The following is a 20,467-nucleotide window of genomic DNA, read 5'->3' as shown; positions in this document are numbered from 1 at the left end:
CTCTGAAGGCCTCCTGAGGATTCTGGGCAAGCGGGTGACCTCAACAAGAACAGGGAAAAATCTTTCAGAAGAAAATGAAATAAACTACTGCAAGATACAACGAATGTATTTGTGTAGCGTGGAAATCCCCAAATGCAACCTTTCCATGATATTTAGATAAAAGGCCATTTCAGCAGCAGAAAGTAGCTTGTTTTCTCTTCGCTTTCCTGTCCACCCTCTCCCACTTACTTACAGACAAATCTGTAAATTACAAACTGTCTTGATCCTTCCTCGCTATGAACTTCAGCAAACTCAATTAATCTAAACCCCTAATTTTATCCCTTTAATATATTTGAGTACTTTTAATAGAAAACTGCAGTTTAGGCCCCTTTAGTTCTTTGTGCAAATTAAGACCATTTGTCTATATTCAAAACTGAAATACAATTAGCATTCTTGTTAATGAGATATTGGTTTAATTTCACTTGTCATCACAATACTTCTATTTCTTCAGTACTCCTATGAGCACAAACATACGCACACCCACAGGTGGAGGCAAACATTTGTAACACACAGATTTGCTAGCTAAAAAGGAAAAAGCACAGCTCTGTTTCACTTTGCAGAACAGCTTTTATCAAGTTGAGCACAGCACAGTGCCATGGAAAACGATGAGTCTTGCTACGGAGCAGTTTGAAGTCCAACCCTCTCAGCCTTCCCTGTTGTTTACAAATGGTTTTTACCCTAAATTAATATTTACCCTCTTCACAAGAAACATGCTGGGTACATTTTGGTGAAGTTTCCTGAGCATGGGATGATTTCTCATGAATAGGGTTGTCACATTACCTATACGGACATGGAAAAGCCCATGAGAACAGGGGACATATTTTCCGTTGAGGAGTTTGGACTGGAAACGCATTTCTGAATTTGATGGTCCTTTGGACACCCTCCTAAAGCCTGCTTCTTTTAAAGCAGTCTGTCATCATAACCATGATGCTCACAATGCAGAAACAGCATTACTCTAACTGGAAAAAAAAAGCTTAACCCACTCTCTGAGCTCCTCCTGCTGCAGGAAAGGGTGGGGTAGGGGAACAAAGGCAGAAAAAACCCCAAACCCAACCAGCAGTTTATGACCTGAAATGGAAATGAACCAGACATACCTTAACATTTGCTAAAGAATTCATATTGGTGTTGATTACAGACGGATGGCAGTAAAATATCTTCCAACATACAGGCAATGAGAAGGGGGACCACAGAAGACACAGAGGGATAAAAGCACTGAAACTAGATCTGTAATCAGAAGTTTTGGTCAAGCTTGGATTACAACGAGAAGTCTAAGGAACTATCTGATCTATCTGCCTATAATACTCATCCACTTCACAGACTAAGATAGCACTAATTAAAATTGATGTATGCTGGTCAAAACAACCCAGGAATCACAGACTACTGTTAGCACTGTCCTCTATGTGTTTGATGGGATCTCACATTCTGCTCTGAAACCATTGAGCCTCACTTGCGCAATAGGACTGCACTCCAGGTTCACAGGCTAAACATCTGTTTACTTTCCTGACACTACATTTTCCCACATGGAAAGAATGCTCCGTCAGGTGACAGGCACACCAAAAAAATCTCCAAAGCACTCTTCATTTTTACATGGCATTGCTCTGACTTGCTGTGATTCCTATGCTTACTGTTTAAAATGTTTATATAAATTAAAAATGTATAGCAGCATCTGAGGACAAATCAGAAATGCATGAATTCTTTCTCTAACATATGTGTTTTCAGTAAGACATAACTAATTGACTCAGGAAATGAAACAGTGTCAAGTATTTAGAAAATTTAAAATAAATGTTAGTGTGGGAGTAATATTCCACAAAGGTTATTACCAGGATTTAGGCAGCATAGCAAAACTGGAGTCTTATGCTACTAATATAAATCTGCTGATGCATATTTCTCCATCAGCATTTGTTTTGTACTCCTGAACTGTGTTTTATGAGTGTATTTCTGATCCATATATCTTTTTTTCTTACACAGTTCATGCCTAGACTATGCCTAATGGCCACGATACTGGATGTCCTTTCAAATTAAGTAATACTTTTTTGATTCCAGATAGCTGATTCCTTTGTGCTGCTTTCATTTCTTCTTCCTGGAAAATAAAATTATTTGTTTGTTTACCCTGATCTTTCTAAATCAATGGGAGAGAGGGTTCCTGTGGGCCAAGATGTTGACTGCAAGGCTGTTTCCTGGATTCCTTTCTGGAGTCATGTAAACAAATGGTGGGATGCTGGCAGTTTGGAAGCATAAGCATCCAACTCCACACAGGCCAATAACAGTCTATACTTCCCACCACTGCTCCCATTTCAACGCCTCAGTGGGACAGCTGTCCCAGTGAAAGGAATCCTTTTTCATGCCAATCCTACCCTGTGGGTTAACAGTAAGATCACCCTGTAAGATATGAGGGGATGGGGTGCTAACTTCAGTGTCTTGCCAGTTTCTGAGAACATTTTCCTTGACAATCTAGTTAGCATACAGACCCCACTTTGTGGCCCTGTCAAAGACTTCAAACACATCCAGAAAAACCTGTCCAGATTCCTAGGATCTGGGCCAAAGACCCCCAACATGTGGTTTGCTTTCTTGCCCAAGTTGTGAGGAGAAACAATGGAGTTTACACAGGGTTCTCCACCAGCCAGAAAAAGGCAGATGTGAGCTGAGATGACAGCCAAAAGGGAGTACAGCTGGTAGGTTTGAGGAAGGATGGATTGCTGAGCTGTTTCTCAAGAAGTGGTAGGACTCAGGACTAAACAGAGCAAAAGATAATGCTTATCACCTGTCAGCTACTAGCTATGCCTAAAGACAGACACTGAAAGAAGAAATAAACCTATTTGTGAGTGGGCCTTGAGCAAAGTGCAGCCTTTATATACTCAAAAATGTTTATACATTCAAAAATGATTCAGGAGCACAAGCACTGGGAAGGAGCAAGAGGAGACTCAGGGATGACTAAAGGGATGGTGTTATCCTGTGTTTGCATTGCCCAATGCAGCAGGCGAACTGTGGGTCGGTGGATGCACATGCGCTATCCCAGTTCCTCCCTGCGCCCCATACCTTCCTCCCACATGCACACACATACATATACACATCCTCCCTGCCCTTCACAACGTGGTTACGGCAGCTGTATTCTGATCAAGGTCAATGAGAAGGGGAAGTGGGAAATGAAGTGACAGGGTCTGAAATACAGTAATTTGTCCAAGCTTTGCTGCTATAGGCAAGGAACTGCTGCAGACACCTCTCTTTCAGAAAAGGAAGCCATAATTTCATTTCCCAACAAAGCCAGAAAACATTAAAAAGCAATTTTTCAGAGGTCTCGGAATGTCACCATCTGCCCGTTGCAGGTCACAAGGAAGGACGCTACTGACGCTCTTCAGTAAAAACAAGTTATGACGGTAACTTCAGAGAAACCAACATTTCTACACTTAAATATCAGCAACAATAGTTTCATTTTAGTGACTGTGCTGATGAGAGTTATCAGCAGTAGACAATACATCTAGAATTTAAGAAAGAAAAAAGAAATAGGAAGATGGAAGCAAGACCCAGTGAAATAGCTCATAGAAAGCTGTAATTGTACCAGGAACATAATTAACTCTCCTGACTAACATACTTGCTTATGTGTTTTTAACATGGAATAAACTGTACCTGGATTTTAAGGGAAGGTACATTCCACCACACTTGCAAAAGGCAAAGTCCACGTCAAGTATAAACTGAATTGTTGCTAATAGGACCTGACAATATCATTTAAGAAACGGATTCTTAGCTGGTAGCAGAGCTACTGAAACACAACTGTGTGGGAAGATTACATGTACTGACAGACATGGGTCATTTTAAAATATACTGGAAAAATATCTGGAATATATTGAAACTTGCCGTATTTGCTGAATTTAAAAGGCCTAAATCAGTAGCACAAAACTGCAATAAATAAAGTATGTGACCTACAAAAAAAAATAGGTCATAAGACTTGCATGTCTTTGAAGTGACCTCATTAGAGGAAATCAGAACAAATTGCACTGAAATATTTCTATGAACTTGATTACAAATCATTCTCCGATGTAAGATCAGCAGCTTTCTATTAGAATATCATATTTCAACAATTGTCCCCTACTTGTGAAAATTCCCCTGAGGTTTCCCATATTTGACTATCAGCCTTACTGAAATGCTATATTCTTTGTTGAGGCGTGATTGAACAAAGGAGCTATTATAGAAAATAAATGTCTTGTAGTGGATATTATGATGCTAGCTCTAAGACAGAAAAAACAAAGATAAAATAGTTTAGAAAGAGTAACTAAAGGTATTTCTACTACTCTGATTGGTTTAATGTGTAAAATGAGCAAACGTGAACACCCATGGACAAATAAAAATGTTGCAAGTACTTACTTAGAAGGTTCATGTCTCCTCACTCCAGCATATTACACATTAAAGTGGTCTGTTCGGACAAAGAAGGTAGCAAATACTTGTGCAGACGTAGTATGTGTTGTGCAACACTTTATTCTGCTGTAACAACATTCTTTTCTTTCACTCTCATCTAACAGAACAAATGTAATAAACATTTCAGTCCAAAATTCAGAATAAAATTAAGACTCCTATAGGGTATGGCCATGAATTTCTGGAGTCCACGGCTTTTAAAAACAACTTTCAAATAATTCTAACTACAATCTACTGGTTTGTTTTCAGCAACTAGTACTGATCAATCCTTAGAACTGATGTAGTTTAGTGGGCTTCAAAAGTTTATTTAAAAAAATAACCACTACAGCAGGGATGGTAGCAACGATCACAAAAAGATATAAATACTATGCAAGGACAAAGGGCATATATTAGTGCTGAGTTCCTTGCAGCACTCAGTGCTCAAAAATATGAGCTTAAATGTCAGTTTTGTCAATTCTCCAAGCACTAACATGCCTTGTAAAACTGGAGTGTTACTACAGGCCAAGTTTATCTGAATCTCACTTTTTTTTAAAAGCAAATTTTGCATGGATACAGAAAAGCCTGAAAATGTGAAGGATGCATCCCAAATTACTTAAAGTCCATGACTAACTCACTCTCACGACTGATATATCTGACTCTCAATTTTTGCATGCTGAAGGCAAGCAACAGTGACGCCGGCTTCTCCTTCTAACTCCTGGTGCCTCCCACCACACCTTATCAGAAATTCATAAGCATGCTGCCTACCTCAGTAGTCAAACCTCCAAGGCAAGGCAGCAGAGATGATGTTTCTGCCCACAGCTTGCTCTTCTGGCCCAGATGAGAACAGGTACCTGCATTTCAGCCACACAACTTTATAGCCCACCATCTCATCAAAGCCACTTTCAACAACAGGTTAAACTAAGATACTGAACTGCATCTCAATGTGGGCACACATTCCTACAACTGCTGTCTCTGCTAGAGAGGCAGTACTTTCTGGCAAAAGCACGGAACTAAAAGCTGAATATAAAGACTGGGTCAGAGCAAAAGGTTAATCAAGCCTACAGTCCTCTCTGATAGCGGCCAGCACTAAAGACTGAGAAAAACAGTATAATGAGCAGTACTGGTATTTTGTGAGGCATCTCCAGATTCAGCGGACAAGCACCCTAGGAACTTACTGAGCTGGGCATCACACCCAGACCTATTTAATGGTTGGTGGCAACATGACAGCTAATATGTTACCAGAGTCCATCCTTGGACCTTGCAGCACTGTTAGCCTGTAACACTATATTGCCATCACTAGTGACTGGCCATAAGCCTTGTAAGGGGGCTTGCAAACCCTGAGGACTTAGGCCTTTCAGGTTTCCTTTGTTTGAACTTTTCTTGACCTGCCTGCAACTTTTGTTTTAGCCCGCAATTAAACTTGGCTTAGTTGTAACAACAATTTTTCCAACTGCCCAGATGTCTGTGGCTAATTTGTTTTTACTTTTATCTTTGCATGGTACCATCATCATTTTACAACTCTAACACAATGATATAGTGTAGAAAAATACAGGCCCGGTAAGATAGCAGAGGCCTTGAGAAGTGGAGACACAGGATGTAGAGGAATACAAGCATGGGATAAAAAGAGATAGGGTACAGAATAGACACTTTGAGATACTCTGGCTATGGACAGCTCACCCATGGTCACTTAAAGAACTGCAGACTTGAGGCTGAACAAAACTGTTTTTAGGGTAATAAACAGAATAAAGAAATAGTATCTAACATGTATGTAAGGTACCACATATATTAAATTTGGATGTAACGTGGAGCTGCAGACCAATGAAGAAAGAGCCAAGTTTAAAAGATTGTTAGCAAACATAAAAATGTCCCCAAGTGGATCCTAGAGTGAAGAAGAAGAAACTATCAACATGAGCATCATATTCCTCCCGTCAGCATCTGAAGTCCTTTAGATGCTGACAACTGCTGAAACACCTCCACATCCTCACCACCAGAATGAAACCGCCAATGAGTCCCAGAGGAGCAGGGAAAGGGTGAGCATTACAGCAGGATGAAGAGGTAGACACTCTGTGTGTTCAATGATTTTAACTGTATTGTTATTTATTGAGACTTTCCCCTGTACAGAAGCATTCTTTCTTTTCCTGTAATTATTAGATCTGAACAAGTAATGATTCCTGGATTAGCCTGTAAAGTCTTTAATTATAATAACAACAACTTCTTGCCTTTAGATATAAGGTGTGTTTCACCCTCACACATAAAAAAGATCTTGAGTGTAACAGCACAGATGTGGAATTTAGTGCCATTCTTCACTGCTTACTTGTACCAGCAGATCCTGTTGTCATCCACTGTTTTAGGAGAGAAATTTTTCAACCGTTGGGAGCACTAATTTTACTCTTTCCAGCTTTTTAAGGTCATGCAGATCTCATCTCTACAGCTTCATTTAGAGAGTTTTTATAGACTAAAGATGCAAGAATGAGAACTAGATGTAACATTGTCAGGACAGTTTGTGATCATTGGGATAACATCTATGCTCCAAGCAGAATCTATTTGCTTCCACTGAAAACATAAAATTATCATCTGCCCACAGTGATATCACTGTGAATCACAGACCTCAGTGTAATGCATCTTTGTCAAATAATTATTTTAAAATAGAAAATGTCATAAACCTAAACTTTTTAACTGTTTGAAGTGAAACAAGCTAGAACTATGACAAAATGAAATGGGACATTACGAAATTCTTATATCAATAGTTTTCAATCTTTTCAGATTTGAAAACTCCCTGAAAATTTTCCAGTGGTAGAATCCTTTGGTACAAGCTAATTTAAAGCTACTGATCGTAGGCTTGCTTTCCTCAGTCACTTCCCACCAACTTATTTTCATAGTTCATGGACAATTTAAAACCACAGACTTAAACATTGTAAGAACCAAACAGCTATCATTGTTAAGACTAATTTTTTCTTCATTTTAGATTGTTTCCATCTGCTCAGAACTACACAAATTATTCACCTAACATTCTAAATCTTTCCATGTTTGGTCTCAATTTAGAAGTAAATTTGTATTCAGAAACTGTGAACTAAAGCCTTTCTGGGCATTTTCCAGTTCTGAAAAGGGAAAGTCTAATAATAACTTCATCTAATTAAGAAAAAAAAAAAAAAAAGAAAGTAATCTTTTTCAACAAAGAAAATAAAAACAAACTGTAACTGAAACCCTACAAGGCAAATAGTTCTTAATGAGGTATCCACTTACAAAAAACCCAAGCAATTTGCTAACCCAAATGAAAGTGAGTTAAAGAAGAATCAGTCTGGCATTACCTATGGGGAATGAAGCCAGGGAACACTGGTTGAAATGCAGGAGGCTAGCACTCAACCCAAGCTCTATGGATCTTTTAATACTGAAGCAACAACAGTGTTAAATCCCTATGAAAATTCAGACTACTAAAGGATGATGCAGAAACAGTGATATTAGTGTGCATTCAACAAGCACTTTGTTAACTCTTCCATTCTGAATAGCTTTGTGGCTAAGTATCTGAGGGATTTCTCTGTGGTAATATGACCCAGATTTTAAGAACTCTATGCACAACAAGCTACCAAATCGCATCCTTATCTTGGCTATGAAATTATCCAAGTGCTAGACAACCTCAGTTATGCAGCCTTGGTTCACAATAAAGACTGTGAAAGCCACAAAAACACTGTTCTCTACACTTCTGCTGGTTTTATATGACCTAAGCCCCACAAGTAGTTTAGCTGATTTAAATGATTGGTACTGTAAACTCCAATCTTATAAAAGGATGAGTGTTTTCAGAGATCCAGAGGGGGGTGAGAAGGTATAGAAGTTTGACTGCACAGTCAGGTAGAAGATGCAAAAGTTAACACATTTATTAACATTTCCATTTCTAAAACACGACCGCTACACAGAGACGGTTTTGCTTGCAGTTAAACTGTCATAAAAGCAGTTGTCATGAAACTGCAGCTCTGTCTGCCTTTTACAACTGTAGATAAAATTACATTGCCTGGGAGTGGACAACGGTGGCATCCAAATAACTAGTGTTAAAACATATTCTGTTTTCCTCCCCAGTGTCATCCCCACGTCACTCCTGTGTAAGTTAGAATAGTTTGCAAACACTTATCCAAATGGATTTTCCTAATGTGATCTGTCATATAAAAGGACTCTTTAATCGGCCAACACTACAAATCAGACTGCAGGAGTCAATACTGAAAAATATACTACAAATTTCTCCTCAGTTCTGGGAAAGCTGTGACCATGTGGTAATTGCTGCATCTGTTTTTCAGGCACCTTTACAACCACAATCTTTTCAGCTCTCATGTTCATACTTTCCTTTTTGATCACCAATATGGAAACTCGCCTCAGGACAGAAGATATCTTTACTCCTTTTGTGCTATACTATTTCAAAGCCAAAACATTAAGTTACAATATGGCAGTGTCGTCTCCGTAGTGATGGATGCAGCTGGACATAGAAGAGATCTTTGCTATTCTGCGAGGCTCCTATTTAGCACACTGATTTTGTCTAGTCTAATTAAAGATGTTTTGTAACAGATGCCAAATACTTACTAGTACTTACTGGTGCCCCTGGGGAAGGGGAAAAAGGACAGTTTTTAAACAAGATCCAGAAGAGCAGCTCCAGATGACTGGAGCTGCGCTGGGAAATTACAAGCTGCTTTTACTTTAAGACTTGAGAGAAAAATAATGAGAAATTTCTTGTCTGTGCTTGCCTCTTCCCTTCACTGTATAGCAAGATATCCAAGTTCTCAACTACAGACAATCTCTAGTACCAACAAGTGCATTTCTCCATAAAGCTGAATAAATATCAACAAACATATATGGTAAAATACAGTCACTTGAGACCACTCATACTCAATGCTCTGGGCATCCATTTTGTCCATGGGGATCCATAACCACTGCTCCCCGAGTCACTTTTGCTCCCAGCTGTGCCTTCTTGAAAAATCAGTCCTCAAGAACTTTTTCTTTCCATTTTTCCTCCTTCTGCATCAAATACTATCTGAAAGCATTGTTGTCCCAACTTTCTTCTCAAAGAAATAAAAGACTGTGTGGCAGGGTTTTTTGACTTTATTACTTAACCCATCAAAGCAAATGGGTTAACACATATAACCCATTGTTTGTCCGAGGATAAAATGCACCAACAGGCACCATACAAAACAAAGCTGATTTGTCATACTTATGAATCCAAAATAGAAAAGGCTTTTCTTCGTGTTATAGTATATGGATTTCAAAGCCGATCCATAGAGAAGTATCAGGGAAATAAACCAGAAAATATTAAAGTTTGTAATGCAGAAATGAAATGCTAACTTTCAAGCTATTACTAAAGTGCTACATATGTATGAAACGTTTACAAAAGACATTCTTTCAGAATTTCTCTTCAACAGCCATTTAAGTATACTGTTAAAGAACTCACCCTTGAACTAGCAAAGAACTCATCTGTTTGAGAGTGCATCAGTTAACCTAGAATTTTTTGTATTATCTCCTACCTTATTGTTCAAGAGATTAAAAATCCCCCAAAACTCTAATTTCTCTTTTTACTTAGTTTCTATTTATATAGTCTATGAACTATAAGGCAATAACAAACAAAAGCAGCAATAACATTTTTTTTCATTAACAATGAAAACAATGAGAATTGCTTATATTGATAAATAACTACAATTCTATGCCAAACTTAAACTTTTGCAGACTGGCATGTGAAAATACTCATAGCTCTTCTGCTAAAATGTTCAAAGAACATCACAAAAAAATTCTAGAGAACCAAACTAAACTATTTTAATATACAAATACATGTAATTAGAAAGCAAGAAACTCCTCTCCCAGTAACAGTGGATAGGAGGATTACATTCAAAATTGGCTTCTGCTGAAGAGTATGGTATTAAGCCAAACAGAATGGAGTCTGATTGTTTATCATCTTTTCTCTATTCCCATTACCAACAGATTATTACCATGATATTCCAATCACTAATTTGACACACTTTCAACTTGGTTTTTACCAGTCTTCTGTCCTAACGCTGTTACCTTATTTCTGTATGGAAGGTGTTAAATTTTTTTCCTCTCTTAAAGGTTATTAATTTTCTTCACAGTAATAACACAGAGTTCTGTATTAACCCGGGCTCATGCCTTAAAAGAAACAGAACACACAGAAACCCAGTTACTTAAGGAATAGAGGTATTGAAAGTATTTCAGGAGTGCTTTCCTTTAGTTTCTGTGGCAGTTTAGCTAGAAAAAGTTTCCTCTCTCTCTAGACTGAAGACAAGATCTTTACCCCACACCTTAAAGCACAGTGATGACCTTTAAAAAAGGAAAATCAACAAAACGTAGCTCACGGTGGCTGCTCTCCCTTCCACCACCCATAAAAATCACAGTTGGTGCCTGGGTTCAAACAGGTTTAGCTTCTAAAGTCAGGCCTTGTTCATCTAGCACTAACAGTCTTCACTGAAGACTAAGGTACCTGTCTGTATTAACAGGCATGTTTATTAAATGGAGCCTGGCTCCCTTATGGGATGGAATGAACAAAGATGAGAGTGCCAGCTGAATAACAACAACAACAACAAAAAAAAACAAAACAAAAAAAGGAACCCAGCACCTCAAGGTGGAGATCTCCAGGTTTATGGCATGAAGCTCCCAACCAAAGTGGTGGAAACCTCACTATCCAAGATGTTTCCAGGAGACTATACCAAGCCTGTAGGTTTACACAGCTGGAGTTTCCTCCACACAACCATTTTTCTCTACACCTCCACTTTGAACGTTTGAGAATATTTGGCAGCTGCCTGAGACAGCTCCAAAAATCACCTTATCACAAATCACAGCAGATTTGCCTAAAGGAAGGTCGCCAACATGAACATGCACAACCACAGTGAAAATGCCTCCTTTCAGAAACACCAGATCAATGTTCAAATGTCCCACTAAAAATAGCTCAGTGTTAACAGCTTAGCAGCACTTTTTTATTCTTTTTCTTTGTTTGCTCATGTTAACATGGGCAAAAAGTCAACAATAAAGCACAATTTCAGACAGCCTATTTTTCAAATGCTTTCAAGGGGAGTAAGTTCTCACAAGGGCCTGAGCCACCATTCAGCTTTTAGATTATCTCCTCTTTGTGTCCTAGGCATTTCTGGGGTTAAAGTCTAGCAGGAGCTGCACTAAGATTTTTTTTAATATGGAAATCACAGAACAATCTTGAACATAAATATTCCCAAATGGATGTATTTTTGTTTCAAAGCAAAATTAGCATAAACACATTTGAAGAATAAATTAATATTCTCTCTGTCGTGCTTGCCTACAAACCCCCAAAATACCTTGGCACACTTTATTTTTAGTTTTTATAGCATATAATCTATCCAAACAGAAAACTTACTATTAAAAGTATTATGACAGAAAGATCCAAATAAGTTCCAATAATCTTCTCTTGTACTGCATACGGTTCAGCAGAGATACAGTTCACATAGACTCTATTTAAATGTACAAAAATATTTCATTTTTTATTAATGTTTAAGAATCTGTGTGAACAAACCATGAGGACAGTGTTTACCTTGACTAAACACCATGCTATGAAAAGGTTAAGCAAGGTGTATACTCTTTGGATGGGATTCACTTCACTGAATCGTACTGAAGTTAAGCAAAATAGGCAACTAGTTAAAACTGAGTAGAGAGGGATAGGAACCTTCAAAAGGTAATTCTTTCTGACTTTTAAACAGCTATCTTAAGAGACTATGAAATAGGATTAAATTTGCATTCCAACATGTCAAGTTTAATAATAATCTACAACAGTTCTTGGGCAGACCAGGGAAGTATTCCAAACCTCACACTACTCTTGTTTGTCTCTTCATTTGGGTTTATTTCACACCCCCCCCCCCCCCCCCCCCAAAAAAAAAAAAAGAATTGTGATGGGAAGGAAAAGTTTGCTAGAAATTCCTCTATTTCTTTTTCTTCCTCAATAGGAGTGTAAGATGACTTTTTCCTGAAACTTAGAGGCAGAAGTCCCTCAGACCTGATCATCTTTTCACCTCCAAAAACCTCTTCAAATGATATCCTTCCAGTTTTTCTGGGCATCCTTATAAGTGACAGCCATACAGGCCTGAGATGCTCCAAGTGTTGTCTCTCAGAAAGAGGCTTAAACAGATTTTCAAATTAAAACCCCAGTTTACTAGCCAGAAAAACATGACTTGGTGCTAAATAAAACCGAGAATATAGAAAAAAGGGCAAACCTAAACTAGGACAGATTCTAAATCTAAGGGAGTTGACCGTGACTTTAATAAACAATAAACATGAAAAAGCACTCACACATTCTCATGCCTATCTTCTCAGTCCTCCCTCCTTGCCATCCATCCTCTTGAACTGTCATTCAAAGCACTGTGTTTCCAACAGAACACCCCCCTTCCAAACTATTGACAATTCAGTCCATAAACAGTTTTTTTTCTTTACTGTGGCAATTTTCCAAGTAAGGACTGTGAGATCATCGCACAATTGTTTTTACCACAGAACAATAACGACTTAGTACCACTATGTAATGATGAGTTAGGAAGCAGAAAAAAAAAGAGAAGCCATACTATTCTCTCCTGATATTCTTCTAGGTGCTTAAAAACCTCAGAAACACAGGCTAAGCACAAATAACTAGAGAACTAAACATAGCGTTGCCAGAAGTACATTAAAAAGATTTCTTGCTGTGGCATTTTCCTCCTGTTATTTTATGGACAATTCTGCTAAAGAATGACCTGATCAATGTCTTAATAGCTCATAAAGCCACTTAGAGCAACTCGGGATTTGCAACAGAGCAGAAAGCACATTACTCACATTTGCTCAAAGAATTCAGCTCCTTTTCGAACCTGGTGTTGGGACAAACCAGTGTCTAGGCAAAGGGCAGTTCTTCACCAACATACAGTTACAAGTTTAAGCATTTGTCAAACTAAGGAGGTATCTGGGGCAAGGGCTGTCACTGGCTGTAAGTACTGCACCCGTCACTACAGGCACATCAGGGATCTTCAACCACAATTTTCACTTCCTAGCAAGCTTTTCTCTCACTGGTTATGAGTTTGCTACCCAGCAGTCTGCTTCTAAACGTATCTTTGTCACAGGCTAAACTTAATGTGCCTTTGTCCAGCCCTACAAATTCACTTGATGCCTGATTTATCACATACAGCTTTCCCTGTGCAGTGCAGGGAAACTGCAGGGCAATACAGTAGACAGCAAGTATCACACTGTATAGGAGTGATTCAAAAGCACAAGCTGCCAAACAGCCTAAGTCCAAAGAATCCAAGCAATCATTGCCCTTCATAAATCTTTAAGCACTTCCTTAAATGTACATCAAGCATTCTCCTACTGACTACTGTCATGTATTATGGGATATGCATTTCTATGTTGGTTAAATATTTTTTCCATATGCTACGTACACACACGAACTCCAATCACTAAGAAGTGCAACATATTCAGTTCACGTCACCTCTAAATCATACGTCTGGACATTTCTGTTTCTGTATCATAACCTTCCTACGATACCACACTGTTACACATAGACTTTCATTAGTCCTCTGATGGACTATAGACATCCTGCTTGTCAGCTATCACCGAGCTGGTATCAGCCACATTTCAAAGGTCCCCATGACTCTACCAGCATAGCTGGAGCAATTACATTTCCCATTTTGCTAGTCTTCCTGACATACCCAACACAGCTGTTTCAGACTCCTCTTGAAATATCATTCCTTTGACCATCCCTGAAGGTCTTCTCTGTGTCTGTTACATACTGAGCTGAAGTTTCTTGGATATTGCAAGAAATGTTGCACACTTACTCCAGATCACGTCCCAGCCCAGACACACCGAGCTGAGTTGCCCTCCCTCAACTGGAAATACGTCTCCTGACACTTTCCTGGATCCCATCCATCGCTTTCATGATGGTGTCAAATTGACAGACTAGAAACAAACTTGAACCCACTTACCCTCACATAGGCATTTCTCCTTCAAAGTCTTCCATTGTTGAACTCTCTGTTCATAGGAAAAGTTGTTGCATTACTTCCCAAGCTGAGGCTGTAGCACCATCCAATTTCAGGCATTCAGCACAGATGCCAGTCAGGTGCCTAGGCTCTGTTAACAGCCAAGAGAGAAAGGCAGGATTTGGGTGCCTAATTAAAAATCTGCCTCTTTCCACTGATTATGTAAGAGCTTAGACTGCTAATTTTGACACCAAGGTTAAACTCAGTAAGTGAATTCCTGCCAGTGTGTGTGGTCTGACACTTTGCTGTGTTGAATTCCATCTCTTCAGTATTACCTAATTGTACAATTACTTGTATAGTCATTCTATCTAAAACTGTGTACTGGAAATTAATGTCCTCCTCCCATCAGCAAGTTTCAACAGCCTGCTTTCAATACAACATGACAACAAAATCAACTCAACAACAACAAAAAAAGCCTCAAGAAAACTAAACAAGTCAACTCCCAAAGAATAATTAATCTCATACATCTACCTCCTGTTGTCTCCCCTTGTGCCAGTTCTTTGCATGAGTTCACAGTTCTTACACTAACCTAATCTTCATCTGCCTTGAACAGTAATTTTGATGCAGCACCATGTTAAATGGTTCAGTAGAATCCAGAGAGACTAGATCTAGCACATTTTTTCTTTTTCTAGATAACCTACTTTCTTATTAAAAAAAGATACTAGGTCAGTCTGACATGACCTATCTTAGCAAAACAGATCGTGTTTCATCCTCCTTCCACTCAGCTCCAGTGTCTTTAATTATTCATTCCTTCAAAAAATTTTGAGGTTATTAAGGTCAAATTAACAAGCCTGAAGTTGCCTAGATCACATTTTCCATTTCCTTAGAGATACATATATAACATTCAATAGTATCAAGTAATAAAAATCCTCTAAAAAATCTTAGTAACAGATCTGTATTTTAATTACACATAAAAAAAAGGTGCCTTTAAGAAACTCCCTATTTGGAAGTTCCCAATACAGCAACTTAAAAAGTCGCTCTGGCGGCCAGAAAGTCTGATTGCTTTTAAAATATGAGAGATGCAAAAACTGGATGCCTCTTCTGAGATTACAAATGATGAGTAAAATACCCAAGACTTCCTGAAAGCTCCTGAGACCCCAAGATCACAAGATATACAGCAGGATACAGCTAGGGCCCTTGTTTAACTTGATATGGGAAATCCCAGTGCGGATCTGAGATGCTTCTCGGATCTCTGTTACACAAGCCTCTTTAAGAGCTGCACAGTACCTTAGATTTCTACCATTCAGCACTATTTCTTATATTCACAAACTGTTGAATATGTTCACATAGACTTTCCAATTTGTTGGGTCACTCAAGCATGCTACATCTGGAAAAGTTTTTGTACTGAGGCATGATTTTCTTGACAAAATTTAAAGACTTTTTAAAAGGATAAATACGTTATCCAGTTCAAGAAAACTGCCTGATAGGATGTAGGAACCTTTTTTCTTTTTTTCCTTTTCCTGTTGTTCTAGCACTTTCGTATCTCTATCAGCTTGCCATACACATGAAAAAAAATTGCAAAAAATACCTTAAAAGTACACAAAACATTCGCTTAGTCTGCAATTTTAAGCTCCTTTTTTTGACCCAAATTGGCATTTTCTATGCCTTGAGCTGAAAGCAGTCATCTTGTTATGAAGGTGATATTTGTGTACGTTGCCTCCTTCAGACAAATTGGGCCTGAATTTTAAGACACCTACTTATTGATTCATTCATTCTTCAAACAGTAGAAGTGTGAGTTGAGCATCCTGGTGCTTTACAAGTAGGTTTGTAGCTGTCTGTACATGTCACACAATGTTCAAAACAGGCAGCCAGTTAAGACTCCTTCTGAATATCATGGCTAAAAACTTCTATTTGGGCTGTGCCTAAATTAATACTTATGGGACACCTCAATAAACTCTGGTGCAGCACGGCAACTTAGCGTAGAGGCAGCACATGAGCACATGTGTAACTATAAGCTTCAGTCCTAGTGAAATGAGCAGAAAATTAAGATTTCTCCTGATGTAGACTTTAAGACTGGCCTGACTTCCTGTGAGACCTCGGATCACTGACAACTGCTCCTGACTTCACCAAAGGCTGCAGGTGCTCAGTGTCTACAAAGGACTTTTATTGAGATGTCCGAGTTCAGATTAAAGGTACGTATTTGAAAATTTGACTTCACGTATTTAAAGCCCATCTGCCCTGCCCTCCCAAAAGTTGTGAAAAATCATGCACTAAAGCTAAAAATAACTAGGAGCCTTTTCTGCTATTTATTCTGCAGAGACAAGGATGCTAGCAATGCCCCAGTCTGAGGCATACTACCACTGCAGATTTTTGTCTTTTATTACAGTGCTTCAAGCTATTGTATTCCACCTAGCCTTGGAGACCATACAGAGAGTTGGCAAGCATTTGTACTGCACAGTCCAGACCTTTTGAGACGTATGGAGGTCTGGACTTGAGGACCTGCATGGTCACTTCCTATCTTATCTTCCTAGCTATATGGAAAATACCACTGGAAGTAGGAAATGATCCATATGCAAAGTTTCCAAGAATGCAAGTAGTATGGTAGGCAGCTGATTTTGGGGATTGGTTTAGAACATTCAGATTAAGCGTTAATCCTCTCAGCCACAGTATGTTTTAGTGAAACAATTATTCCTGAAATCCTCATAATGATTCTGTGATAGTTCATCTATGTATCTCCCAAGGATAACGCTGAGATTATTAACAATTAGGTACTGGACATTTTGGAATTTTTAAACACTGTAACAGCTTTATAGTTAAAATGCAAACACAGGAGTAAAATGAATATGTTATTGAATTGAATGTAAGCTTGGACAGGATAATGTTCCAAACACTTTAAATGCCTTGATGTAAGAGTAGCATTTAATTCCAGAAAACCCTTAATTTATTTTTGTGCTTGCACAGAACATATGTAGGTTAAATACTTGTAAAAAGAGACAGAAGTCATCATAGTAAAGAAACAAAGTAATAACCCACAGATCATTGTAATCCCCAGACACTTAAAACATCTGAAATTCTGCTGCCTCCTTCTCCGTGATGCTGTGCCCTCTACAGCCGTTCTCATTAGCTATGTATCATCATGTCCTCTTACCCTTCTTTCTGTCCCTCTCCCTGCATTCAGGCTCTACTCAATCTAATTATGCCTTCATTTAAGATATTATTCAAACTCAGTCTTTCATCTGTCTTCATTGCTAAAGTCATGGTTAACTCTGCAGACTAGGATCAGCAGAGTCAGAAGAACACCTAACGGAATATAGAACATTATTGAAAGGCCAAGTGCCTCACATTATGCAATAACAGCACATGCAGTTACTGCAATTATACATACCAATCAGGCATGGTGCATGCAATCGATCTAGCACTAACAAGAAGATGATGAACATGATGGTCTAAGAAACAGCATCACTGCACATTTAACACAGCCATGCATTCACGCATGGCCTGCTCTGCATTTTAATATAATTTACAAACTGGCAAGAAGCAAAAAGGAAGAGGGGAAGGAACAAACTAGTGAATGCTGGTTTTTGTTAAAAAAACAAACTGTAAAAGCAGATAGTAAACTTGCAGTAAAAGCTAACAACAACAACCTTAAAGCAGCTTGCTGTGCTAATAACAATTACGTCTCTTTAGTCAGTCACTCATGCAGTTTGTTCGTCACCTATATCAGTACGTGCTTTAGCATAGCACATTTTCTGGATATGTCACCCAGAGAACTGACTGAAGAGAAAGCAGGGACTGCTACTTAAAAAGGGTGCCACTAGAGATAAACTCTGTTTTATACATTAAGGACCATCAATCAAAAAAGCTATGTGGAGCTTTACATATGTAACACTGAGTTTGACTTGTAATGAAGCTGCCACTAAATCCAAATCAGTTGAAAGAAAACGTGCACCAAAATATGAAGTGAGCAGGCAAACAGAAGTGGGTGGCATTCTCTTTTCTTTCTTTCCTATTTTCTCTCCAGACCTAATCTAACATAAAGCTTCAAATGAGTACTGCGATTTGTCTATATGGAGTTGATTGCACAGCCAGGGCCATACTTGAGAAACACTTCATTAGGATGATATGCTATCCCTGTAGGGGAGCCCCAAATGCTGGTCTTTTCCTCTGTTGTTATGGATTTCTTTGAAAGTGTGGAGACAGACCCCACAGGGGAGAAGACTTAGCTGTTTTGGGGAAGAATGACATTCATTTTAATTTCTTCAGCAAGAAGCAGCACTGAACTGGATGGAGATGCCGCACTGCCCCAGGCCTATCTTTTCCAATGCAGACAATGATTAATAGAAGAAAGAAAGATGGTATGAATGACTAGTATTACTGCAATTCCTTCTAAATCACAGTAAAGCTAGCTACAGGGTCTGGCAATGCTAATTTGCTGCTGGCAACTTCATCCCTGCCTTCTTGGGATTGAGAAAGATCTGTAAGTGCATGCCTGATTCCCAAGTTATTCTTCACTGAACGGTTCAAGATGGTGAAAGGAAAAAATTACACATAAGCCCCTGCAGCATCCTGTTGTGCACTGTATTCCATTCCGCCCCAGTTAAATAACCCAGTCCATGGTATCGACCGCTTGCTTTAATTCCAGATGTATGCACAACCATGGCAGCACACCTTTCTAGACTTTTCAGTAATTGATCCTCAGTCTGCATTAAGACACATATCTGACACAAGAAAAGCAATGCTGCATGAGAAAGTGCATTTGCTGACTCTGTCTGCTTGATCTTACAAATGAGCTTGTTCTCCTTTAGCAGGATTTGGGGAATAACATCTCTGAGAAGTCACTACTGTTCACCACTAACTATACTCCAACATTCATTCTTTGCTGAACTCTGTAAAAGGGTACTGAGGGCACTACATGAAAGATGAGGAGACTCAGGGTTCCCCCTCAATTTCTGCACATGATTACCCATGTGACCATGAGCATCAGATGTGATCCTGAGCATCACGTTTCACCTCTCAGTGCCTCCTACTCCCAGACCAGCAAAACATCCTGCCTCTACCAGAAGACTCATTTGAATGGCATCTGCTTCATATTGCCTTGCAGTTAAGGCCATATCCCACAAATCACCAGCACATGTGCCACAACTTCTCTTACTCTCTGAAATCCCAGAAGCCAGGCGCAGTTGGTCAGCCTGACACACAGCCCACCAAGTGCTGCTCTGGCCCACAGGAAGCAAGAAGAGTCCTATTACTGAACTTTGCTTGGAAACGAGTGGGGAAGAGTCTTCTCACAAGAGTCTTCTTCTAACAGGAACCCCACCAGCACACATACTCACCTCTCAGGGCCTAGTAATGTGACCATCAGCCTCTGCCCCCTGCCACATCACAGGACATAAAGTAGCTCTTTCACTGTGGAGAACTAAATACTTGACAAATGTCTGTGAAGTGCCCAATGGGATTCAGTTCTTATCCTGAAGGATATTGCTCTATGCTACAGCAATATTCAATGACAACAAAGGCAGACCTATCTTCTTCCATCTCTGTTGACATAAGATGTTCAAGGGAGGAAAATTAAAGAACCACCAGTTTGTTCATATGGTGGGAACAGGTGACAAATCTTGGCTTTTTAGCATAGGCTGTACTTTAAATCTCACAAATTTCCAGAAACACATCACTTTTTCAAAGATGAACGAATCACACTGTCACTAGATAATGACCTACCTGAGCTTCTGTGGACAGCGCACCAATGATAACGTAAAACCTCTGGCCACAGAGCAAAACGTAGGGTAAGCATGCCACTGATACCAGAACATAGGATCTTGTCAGCAGTTCGTTATTTCTGAGGCTGAAGTTGCTTTTGCTTAGTCTGCCTCTAATTTATTTAGTCTTTGAACCTTTGCATTCAATGTCCACAGATCATCACACATTATAGTAGCAATCACTAAAATTATATTACCTTACTCCATCTTTCACAGATGAAATTCGGCATGTGCATCCAGTTCTTTTTTAATAAAGCCTGAAAGACACAAAAAGGACAAACTGTTTCTGACAGAATGGATCCAAATAAGCAGGCTAGTAGTATAGGAAAAAAAATTTGGGGGAAAGCA

General features: G+C 39.0%; 1 protein-coding gene across 23 annotated transcripts in view; it reads right to left on the bottom strand.

Annotated features, from left to right (window-relative positions):
* Nucleotides 1-20,467, bottom strand: part of INPP4A (inositol polyphosphate-4-phosphatase type I A) — a 128,836-nt gene that overhangs the window by 58,667 nt on the left and 49,702 nt on the right. For 19 of the 23 annotated variants that reach the window (XM_029998717.1, XM_029998718.2, XM_041119465.1 and 16 more), the window contains exon 2: nt 20,317-20,376. The exons of 1 other annotated variant lie outside the window; for it this stretch is intronic. The gene's annotated coding sequence lies outside the window, so the exon portion shown is untranslated. Of the gene's footprint in view, nt 1-12,720; nt 12,764-14,369; nt 14,515-20,316; nt 20,377-20,467 lie in introns of those variants that run through there. 3 more of the 23 variants (XM_029998720.1, XM_029998719.2, XM_029998722.2) reach the window with 2 other exon arrangements.

Source organism: Aquila chrysaetos, chromosome 23 (assembly GCF_900496995.4).
Source record: "Aquila chrysaetos chrysaetos chromosome 23, bAquChr1.4, whole genome shotgun sequence".
Classification (NCBI taxonomy): Eukaryota; Metazoa; Chordata; class Aves; order Accipitriformes; family Accipitridae; genus Aquila; species Aquila chrysaetos.
This window is presented reverse-complemented; position numbering and strand designations above follow the sequence as displayed.